At 42.9% G+C, this 10,940-nt stretch overlaps 1 non-coding gene across 1 annotated transcript; it reads right to left on the reverse strand.

Annotated features, from left to right (window-relative positions):
• Nucleotides 1-3,175: 3,175 nt before the first annotated feature.
• Trnas-cga (transfer RNA serine (anticodon CGA)) lies at nt 3,176-3,251 on the reverse strand. Its single transcript has one exon. It is a non-coding gene; the product is annotated as a tRNA-Ser (tRNA).
• Nucleotides 3,252-10,940: the final 7,689 nt, after the last annotated feature.

A 10,940-nucleotide genomic window follows, 5' to 3' on the forward strand; every position in this document is an offset into this window, starting at 1 on the left:
GCCGGAGAAAGAGCCTTCAAGAACGGGACGAACGACGACTGAAGAGAATCGTTCAACGTGATAGAAGTGCAACCCTTCCACAAACTGCTGCAGATTTCAATGCTAGGCCATAAACAAGTGTCACCTGGCGAACCGTTCAACGAAACATCATCGACAAGGGCCCGTCAACACCGACGTTGCATTGTTGATGACTGGAAACATGTTTCCAGGTCGGAAGAGTCTCGTTTCAAATTCTATCAAGCGGATAGACGTGTACGGGTATGGAGACAAACTCATGAATCCATGGACCCTGCATGTCAGCAGAGGACTGTTGGAGATGGTGGAGGCTCTGCAATGCTGTGTGGTGTGTGCAGTTGGAAGTTATGGAATCCCTGTTACGTTTAGATACGATTATGATAGGTAACACGTACGTAAGCACCCTGTATGATTACCTGCATCCATTCATGTCCATTGTGCATACCGACAGACTTGGGCAAATCCAGCAGGACAATGCGACGCCCCACACGTCCTGAATTGCTACAGAGTGGCCCAGGAACAGTCCCAGGAGCTCAAACACTTCCGATGGCCACAAAACTCCCCAGACATGCACATTATTGAGCATATTTGGGATGCCTTGCGACATGCTATTCAGAAGGGATCTCTATCCCCTCGTACTCTCACGGCCTTATGGACAGCCCTGCTGGATTCATGGTATCAATTCCCTCCAGCACTACTTCAGACATTAGTCGAATCCACACCACGTTGTGGCACTTCTGCCTGCTCGCTGGGATATCTAGCTCTTCAGTGCATGTTTGTCCCATTTCCACTGATAGCTGTCTCCCACAGTCTTGACGTCCTGATGGAACCGTTCACGTTGTTCACCACTGATGTCTCCTGAACTGTCAGGGAATTTACCAAGGTGACTATATGCGAAATGGACTTTGACTCTCATATTAAATCCCAGGACATTTAAAACTGACAATGTATCAGCTATGAGACTTTCACCGTTAGCAGATTATTTCTTACTGAGAAAGTTCCCTTTGTCACCACGAATTACACCCATAGAACTCTTTCTTTCATATTTTCCTTTGTGATAAATCCATCTTCACGTAGAAGAACTCGAATCTGGGGGCCATTTAACACTTCAGCCTTCATCATCTCAAGGGATAATGCAAGAAGAGTACTGTCCGTATGTTGGAAGTATTCATCATCTCTATCTAATGATTTGATATGAAGAGGATGGAAAATAATTTTTCCTCGAATGACAGATGCATCGTTGAGAACATTCGGTATAAATGCATGCAGAGTCTCAACTATAGGCCACTCCTTCCGGTTTCAGTGACTACTGCGTCTTCGACTGTCCTACATGCAAATACAGCAGGGATACATTGAAAATCCCCTGTGTTGGTGTTCTTTCTTTGGCGTTCTTTCAAGTTAACCTTTTTAAGGTCCACGAATATTAGCCAGTAGAGATCTTGGTATTTCAATAGATTATTCACTCTCCCCGTCAGTATGCTCCTCCTGTAATAAACAGAATGAACAACTTGAAAAGATGCATCTTATGTTCATCTTATGTACGAGTAATAGAACACACTTCATACTGAACTGTTTGCAAATAAACGCTAGTCGTCTGGACTGTATACTCTAATCCCATATTTATGAAGAAGACCTCAGACATCATGATAATAAAGAAACTTATTTTCCTTTCCAGAACATGAAAGAAAGACCTCTTTGCATCTTCAACAATATCACACTTTTATAGTATCACTCAGTATACATGTTTCTTTCAATCCAGACGCCAACACTTCAGCTTCAAGTTTGGAGAGAGACCCAATTTCGTTTCAAGCTCTACCGTTTGTGGAAAACTTCAAAGATACCTCGTTTAAAACTCCAGCAACAGTCTACCTTCATATGTTTGTCCAGCTCGCTTGTAAGTAATTAATCGAACCGGAAACTGTTGGAATGGAAAAGTTCAAATTACATGAAAATCAGAGTATACAGAGAAACACCGATTTCAGATTTGAAATCAGCAGGTCAAAAACAATATCAATCAGGAAAAAAATCTCTTATAACTGAGAGCTGGAAAAAATTTGTTGACCAGTGTGTCCTTTGCAGACGAGGTCGAACGCTGAGGCCACACTGGTGAATCTTCCTCCTGGGCGGTTGCGGAGCCAGGGCACTCACAGAGTAAAACTGGTTGAGATGTTATGCTGTTGCAGCTGCTGTTACTGATGGTGACATTGGTGGTTGCGTAATACGAGCTTTATGTGATTTAGGATACAATCACAATGGGGTGCTCGTAACAGTCCTTTTCTCGGCGTGACAAGCAGCGCCAAAGTCGTACTGAGACGCTGCAGTAGCAACTATAAGAGTTTCCCTTAGGATAACGGGACGACAAGGTGCAGACTCTAATGCTTGTTTGAGTGTGCATCGCAAATGCTGTGTTTGTCTAACACAGCAGTAAATCAGAGATTTCGAAAACACATGTTAAACTACCAAACAGTTGCTGCGCAACTGTGGAGCGTGAGAATAATTTAGCGGTAAGGAGCTACAGATTACTCGCAAAACTAAAGAAATTACAGACAGGAAATAAGGAAATAGGACATGTATGAACTGAAACAAATGCAGCGTTAGAGGACGGTCGATTAAAACAAAGGAAAGCAGTACAGATGAATGGGTAACTTCGAGAGATTGTAAACAAAGCAGAGGATGAAACAGGCAAACATACTAGTTCCAGTAAAGGCGTCATCGGTGGTTTGCAACGCAAAAGTTTGAGTCCATAGATTCCAGAAACTCGATTAGCATATCAAACAGTTCAGAGACATGTCACAAAATAAGACTTGCACTTGGCGACGGAACTTCCCGCCTGGGAACTCCCGGCCACTGACGCCGTACGCTCATTTCCATTTCCATCATTGCACAAGAGATGACTTCCTAACGTTAACAAAGCACTTCGGCGTTGTAGCAATAAGATTCTGACTGTCGATTAAACAGTAGATTACCTTCACCACAGTCAAAACTGATCACAAACTTGTCACATATTCACGATGTCGACCGATCATGTATGCAACTCCTTCAGTTTTCCTTGAAAATATATTTTCTAAGTGAATGATTTTTCTTCAAAAATACTTTAATGTCGGTGGTCAAACTTGTTTCAAACAACAGTTCGTCGAAACTTCCTGGCAGATTAAAACTGTGTGCCCGACCGAGACTCGAACTCGGGACCTTTGCCTTTCGCGGGCAAATGCTCTAACCAACTGAGCTACCGAAACACGACTCACGCCCGGTACTCACAGCTTTACTTCTGCCAGTACCTCGTCTCCTACCTTCCAAACTTTACAGAAGCTCTCCTGCGAACCTTGCAGAACTATCACTCCTGAAAGAAAGGATATTGCGGAGACATCGCTTAGCCACAGCCTGGGGAATGTTTCCAGAATGAGAACAGTTCCACCATTAACATGGTATTCCAATTAACGAACAATGCGTAAGCACCAGTTCTTAGACGTAACAAGTTCTCTGTTCTTAAATACATCGAAAAGCTTTTCTTTCGGACGAAAGGCGATCTCGTCCCTTCTCCGTGACATTCTATTACCCTAGTGGTATATGATTTCCACCGTTTCGCTGCTAAAGATGAGACTGTATCGAAACATGGAAGCCTTTGTTTGTCCTGAGAGCAGCTTCTCCAACAAAAACTTGTTTACCTAGAGCGCTGGGTTTCTCACACTATTTAAAACTTGGAAAAATGAAATTGGCAATTCCCAGAATGCAAGTTTCCAAGGTATTCATTAGCACGGCTTCAAAGTATTATATTTCCTTCGTTGAAATTATTTCTAACTCGCCTAATGATAAAAAAGCTGTTCCTGCTGACAGTATGACTTCATTTTCAATAGGCAGACATACCAAACCTGTGCTGCTGCACTCTGAAACTAGGTGTATTAAACTTCGTGTGGTACTATTAAGTATTCCCATAAAATATTCATATCCTGAACTTTATTTTTAACATAGCTTTTTATTTGCTTCTTCCCATTTATAAATGCTACAGGTACTTTTCTAACCATTTACAATCCCGTCGGAACTCTAGCCTGTATGGATGCTTATCTACATCTACATCTACATCCATACTCCACAAGCCACCTGACGGTGTGTGGCGGAGGGTACCTTGAGTACCTCTATCGGTTATCCCTTCTATTCCAGTCTCGTATTGTTCGTGGAAAGAAGGATTGTCGGTATGCCTCTGTGTGGGCTCTAATCTCTCTGATTTTATCCTCATGGTCTCTTCGCGAGATATACGAAGGAGGGAGCAATACACTGCTTGACTCCTCGGTGAAGGTATGTTCTCGAAACTTCGACAAAAGCCCGTACCTAACTACTGAGCGTCTCTCCTGCAGAGTCTCCCACTGGAGTTCATCTATTATCTCCGTAACGCTTTGCCGATTACTAAATGATCCTGTAACGAAGCGCGCTGCTCTCCGTTGGATCTTCTCTATATCTTCTATCAACCCTATCTGGTACGGTACCTATCATAGTTATCCAAGAGAAGTTCAATGAATGTACACGGAAAAACCAAAGAACTGGTACACCCGCCTAATATCGTGTAGCGCTCCCGCGAGCACGCACAATTGCCGCAACATAACGTATCGTGGACTTGACAAACGTTTGAAGTAGTGATGCAGGGAACTGACACCATGAATCCTGCAGAGCTGTCCGTAAATCCGTAAGAGTACGAGGGGGCGGAGATCTCTTCTCAACAGCACGTTGCAAGGCATCCCGTATATGCTCAATAATGCTCATGTTGGAGGTGGTTTTTGAGCAACGGAGGTGTTTAAACTCAGAGAAGAGTTCCTGGGGCCACTCTGTAGCTATTTTGGACATGTGGGGTTTCGCAGTGTCGTGCTGGAGTTGCCCAAGTCCATCTGAATGCACAATGGACATGAATGGATGCAGGTGATCAGACAGGATGCTTACGTACGTGTCACCTATCATAGTTGTATCTAGACGTAACAGGGGTCCCATATCTTCCAACTGCACACACCCCACTCCATTGTAGAGCCTCGACAATATCAATATGTCCCATTCCGACATGCAGGGTTCATGGATTCCGGAAGTTAGCTCCTTATTAGTACGTGTCCATCCGATGGATGCAATTTGAAACGAGACTCGTCCGAACAGGAAACATGTTTCCAGTCATCAGAACCCAGTGTCGGTGTTGACGAGCCCAGGTGTGCAGTCACCAAGGGTACATGAGTAAGCCCTCGGCTCAGGAAACCCATATCGATGACGTTTTGCTGAATGGTTCACACGCTGACACTTGTTAATGGCCCAGCATTGAAGTCTGCAGCAATTTGTGAAAGGGTTGCACTTCTGGCACATTGAGCGATTCCCTTCAGTCATTCTTGGTCCCGTTCTCGAAGGATCTTACTCTGGCTGCAGCAATATCGGAGATATGGTGATTTACAGGACTCCTGATGTTTACGGTACACTCGTGAAACGGTCGTGCGGGAAAATCCCCACTTCACCGCTACCTTGGAGGTGCTGTGTCCCATCGCTCGTGCGCCTACTTAACGCCACGTTCAAACTCGCTTAAATCTTAATAACCTGCCATTGTAACAGCAGTAACCGATATAACGACTCCGACAGACACTTGTTGTCTTATATAGGCGTTGCTGACCGCAGCACCGTATTCCCTCTGTTTACATATCTCTGTATTTGAATATACAGGCCTACACCAGTTTCATTGGCGCTTCAGTGTATATTACAAGAATTATTTCGAATATTGGTAACGTTTATTTTTTTTTATCCATTTTAAGCCAATAAGTTTTCCGAACGCACTGGCTACGTCACCTACTACGTACCACAGAGTTTCACCCTAGTATACGGAATATAATCAGAACGCACTACCAATAAAGCTTGATCGAGCAGATTCAATGCGAACGCTTCGTTGTTGCTAACGACGTGTTACGCGCTAAATCCACACGAAGTACACTTTAGTCGGATCCTGCCCTTCTCTGGACTCGTCCACTTCGTGCGCAACCACAGACTGCAAAACGGAGCACCTGCTGGCATTACAAAGTTGTGTGGAAGATGAAGTTTCAGTTCAAAAACTGTGTTTAAACCATAGTTGTATTTATACACTAGTCTGATTTTTAAACTCACTGGTAACACAGGCGAACGAAAAACTCTTTTGAAAAAGTTTTTCTTACTTTGATAGCTGATCTTTACAGATTTTTATGAACTGAATCCAAATCTAGCTTTAGTACTTTTGTTTCACCCAACGTTTTCGAGCAATATGCTTTTTAGTACATAGTATAAAAATCCTATGCTATATGGCAAACGTGGAAATTCATGAAATGCTTTGTTACAACATATACATGGTTTGTATTTACAGTATGCTACTTAAAACAATTATATGTGTTAATACAGGTTTCACTTGTCAGCTCGAATTCGTTTGTATTTTCTTTCTCTTTTTTTCTTTGAAGCTTGTTGTGTAGCTCTTTCTACGATGAGTCGCTTGCTGCCTTCTCGGTGAGGTGACGAACAGTAATCCACTATCATGTTGGTGTTCCAGCGGCCTTGGTAGCGTTTATCCATCACTTTAATGTCCTGGTGAAAACGCTCTCCTTGCTCCTCACTAACATCTCCTATATTCTCCGGGAAGTAATCAAAGTGACTGTTCAAAAAGTGAACTTTCTGGCTCATTAAAAATCCTGAAGTCTTAAACTTCTTTAACATTGTCACTATATTAGAAACATATTCTCGGTCTTTTTCATGTCCTAAGAACTTTGTAACGACTTGCTTGAATGATACCCATGCTTCTTTCTTATTTAAGGTCATTGTGGATTCAAAGTTAGCATCAAACATCAATTTTCTAAACTCAGGTTCGACAAAGACGCCTTCTCTTAGTTTAGCTTCTGAAAGGCAGAGATACTTTTGGCAGAGATACTTAAAACATGGTCCATCTTTAGGCAAAGCCTTCACAAATTGTTTCATTAGGCCTAACTTTATATATAGAGGTGGTAGGAGTAAGTTTTTTTGGATCTGCAATCTTTTTGCGTAGAACGTTCTTCTAAACATTTTTAAAGACTCCTTCAAAGGCCAGTTCTTTGTGCACAAGTGTTGATCCCTAGCCCTACTGTCCCATTCACACAAGAAATATGGAAATTTGGTAAAGCCACCTTTCTGACCAAGGAGCATGCATGTTACATTTGTACCGCCACATATCATCCAACCATGAGCAGAATAGCCTATTTTATTTTGCACTATTTCCAGGTTTTCATAGCGTTCTTTCATATGTACAGAATTTTCAACAGGCAGAGATGCCTGCATGTTACCATTGTGTAATAAAACAGCCTTTAAACTAGTTTTGGGTGCAGAATGAGATTTTCACTCTGCAGCGGAGTGTGCGTTGTTATGAAACTTTCCTGGTAGATGAAAACTGTGTGCCGGACCGAAACTCGAACTCGGGACCATTGCCTTCCGCGGGCAAGCGCTCTATCAACTGAGCTACCCAATCACGACTCACGCTCCGTCCTCACAGCTTTACTCCCGCCAGTACCTCGTCTCCTGCTTTCCAAACTTCACAGAATCTCTTCTGCGAACCTTGCAGAACTAGGACTGCTGGAAGAAAAGATATTGCGGAGTCGGGGGTTGTTTCCAGAATGAGATTTTCACTCTGCAGCGGAGTGTGAGCCGTTATGAAACTTTCCTAGCAGATTAAAACTGTGCGCCTTACCGAGACTCGAACTCAGGACCTTTGCCTTCCGCGGGCAAGCTCTAGAGTTGGTAGAGCGCTTGCCCGCGGAAGGCAAAGGTCCCGAGTTCGAGTCTCGGTGCGGCACACAGTTTTAATCTGCCAGAAAAGTTTTAGTATTTGCTGAATCAATAAGCAGCCTTCAGCCTTCCTTTTTCTATTCAATACCAAACTCATTCATCAAACTGGGAATGTCTGAGCAGTACACTAAATCACCTTCTTGTTGAAAAAACTTGGAAAATTGCTGCTCCCTGTTTCTATACATGTATATTCTGGTTCCAACTACCAATAAATTCTTTTCTTTTAATCTAGAGCCAAGCAACTCAGGTTCATCTTTCGTTAAGCCCAACTCCCTAAAGAAATCCTTAAGCTCGGTCTGAGTAAACAATTTGGGCTCTAGACTTCCTGTATTATAATGGAATTCATCATTATCTTGTTCACCTAAATCACACTGTACATCAGAAAACACTTCTGTTGGAATAGAATTTAAACCATCTGGTGATTCAGGAACCGACAAATCTACACCATGCCATAGTTTTCGGATGGCGGACGGAAGGTTAGCGTAGCTTATTACCTTCTTGGATTTCGAATCATGACCAGTAATATCAACACTGCAAAAGGAGCAATCAACAGAATGACTTGTCTGCCGCCATATCATAGGGACAGCAAATCTAAAGCCTTTTTTCTCATTTTTGACCACTTTCTTAGATTTTCAACACACACATAACATACCTTATGCTGCGACCAAGATTTATCTTGATCACCAAGTTTAGATCCAAAGTATGGTAGATAAACCTTTTTGACCAAGTATGTATTGTTCCTTTGGTGTTTTTTAATCACAAATTCGCCACAAATGTAACAAAAACTGTCAACAGAGTTATTACAACCACGATTAGACATTGCACCGAGCACATGTATTGAAAACGAGAAAGTGAGGCTAGGTTGACAGTAAACAAAACACCAAAAATGCTTGAAGAGTCACAACACCATCTGTTAACACAAAAATAGAATCGAACATTTTTTCCCAGTAAATGTTTTTCACCAGTGCTACCGACGTCATCTACATTCATTACACCTTCTTTTTAAATTATTTTAACTATATAAGAGCTATTAAACTATTTAAGAAACCGCTTAATTTAACAAATGTAACTGTGAAATGTGTAGAATGGTGGGTGATACGGTTTTTTAAGTGTCACATTTGGAGTTCTCACCCTAAAAAGCTTAAGAATAAGGTATTTTCAGCAAAAAAGTTTTTCATCGTTGGCTTGTGTAATGGATTTATGATTTTTTCGTCAATGGTATTGGGTTGTCACAATTGAAGGGCAGCAACTCATAGAAGTCCAATGTGGGCTTGAATTATAACATGGCAGCCAATCTTGGTGTATATTTTAATGTGTTAGTTAGGAACCGATTTACGCTGAAAAAAAATTAGTTTCCGGTGTTGGTCACCAGACGCAAATATGACGCGGTGAATGCAAGAAAGACGAGTAGAAATGTTCCCATATGTAATGGAACAGAAACCGGACTTGGGCAGAAAAGCTGAAATACAAGTGAGCAAGGCATAATGTTGATTTTAGCACTATCGGTCGCCTACAAAATTCGTTTGGTATGAATACTAGAAACGTGTGTGAGATGTTCAATCGTAAAACGAAGTGATCAACAGTTTCGGTGGAATCTGGGCCACGTGTCTCTGTGTACAGGACTTCAGATCATGTAAGAGCGAACGTGTTACTGGTAAACGCCTTCTTTTGGATATCCTGAGAACCGTAAGTCACGTGCATTCGTATAAGGTGATCTGGAAAACCTCTGGGGATAACAAGTTCGCGGAAGGTTGTATTACGCAGATCATACACTGGGAGAGCGATTGCGTTGCCCTGTCTTGCTTGAAAACTGTGTTTTTCACACATTTTGCGGTCTTCCAGAGCAGGAATCACGTAGTGTACAAAGAGGTCTCGATAAAGTGCGGATGTCACGGTACACGTGACAGGTCCTCCAGGTGCATTCAAAGAAGAGCAAACCGAGAATAAAGGTGTTTCTCAGTCCACATCATACAGTCACAAACGGCGAGTGAAGTGGTTGTTTGTGCACAAATCATGGTGCCACAGTATCCCGAATTCGGCAGTTCTGTGTATTCACTGCAACCTGTTGTGTAAAACGTGCCTCTTCACTTCACAGAATATTGCTCGGCTGCATGTCATTCACTTCGGCCTTACCAGAAACTGAAGGGCAAATTTAGAACATGGCAGCGCGTTACGAAGTTTCACTTACTACACTGTCCGGGTCTTGTACGAGTGTCATCGTCAAACAGAACGCATATCTGTCCTTACTGTTGACTGTGGGATGGCCAATTCTCGTAGCACTGCAAAAGCACTAGCACTACCTGGGGCATGTGCTGGATGGTCAGTTACAGCTAGAGCAACCTCCACCCGAATTGGACGCCTTCCTCTTCCAGTTGCCACATAGCTTAATTATCATCGTCTTGAAACCGTTTAATAACACAGTTCTTATCCTCAGACTTTCCAGTCGCCGATACTCTCGCAATGCAGCACTATAATTGGCGCTGTTCACATAAAACAGTCTTACTAACTCGTCACGGTCTCTCTTCTCGATGCCCATACTGTTCATTCACGTTAAATGATAGCATGGATATCATACCGTAATAGTGGTGGTGGTGGTGGTTAGTGTTTAACGTCCCGTCGACAACGAGGTCATTAGAGACGGAGCGCAAGCTCGGGTTAGGGAAGGATTGGGAAGGAAATCGGCCGCGCCCTTTCAAAGGAACCATCCCGGCATTTGCCTGAAACGATTTAGGGAAATCACGGAAAACTTAAATCAGAATGGCCGGAGACGGGATTGAACCGTCGTCCTCCCGAATGCTCACACCGTAATACAAACGGTGTACAGCGCCTGGTTAGAACCTGGTGGCCAAAACTGGAACTAATTTTTTTTTGCGTAAATAGGGTCCGCAGTAGTATTGCACCAAGATTCGCAGCCATACGCTACTTACAACCCGCACTGGACCTCTGTCAGTAGCTGCACTATACTTATAACCATCTGTTATCTGACTCCACTGTCAACTGTTATCGTTACCGGATTTAGGAGAATTTGTCCTCGTCTATTTCTCTCAGTTAGCAACTAAAACAAGAACTACCATCACGGTAAACAAAAACAGCTGACTCCCCTTCCCCCCCCCCCTCCCCACCGCCCCTCCGCG

Source organism: Schistocerca serialis, chromosome 6 (genome assembly GCF_023864345.2).
Source record: "Schistocerca serialis cubense isolate TAMUIC-IGC-003099 chromosome 6, iqSchSeri2.2, whole genome shotgun sequence".
NCBI lineage: Eukaryota > Metazoa > Arthropoda > Insecta > Orthoptera > Acrididae > Schistocerca > Schistocerca serialis.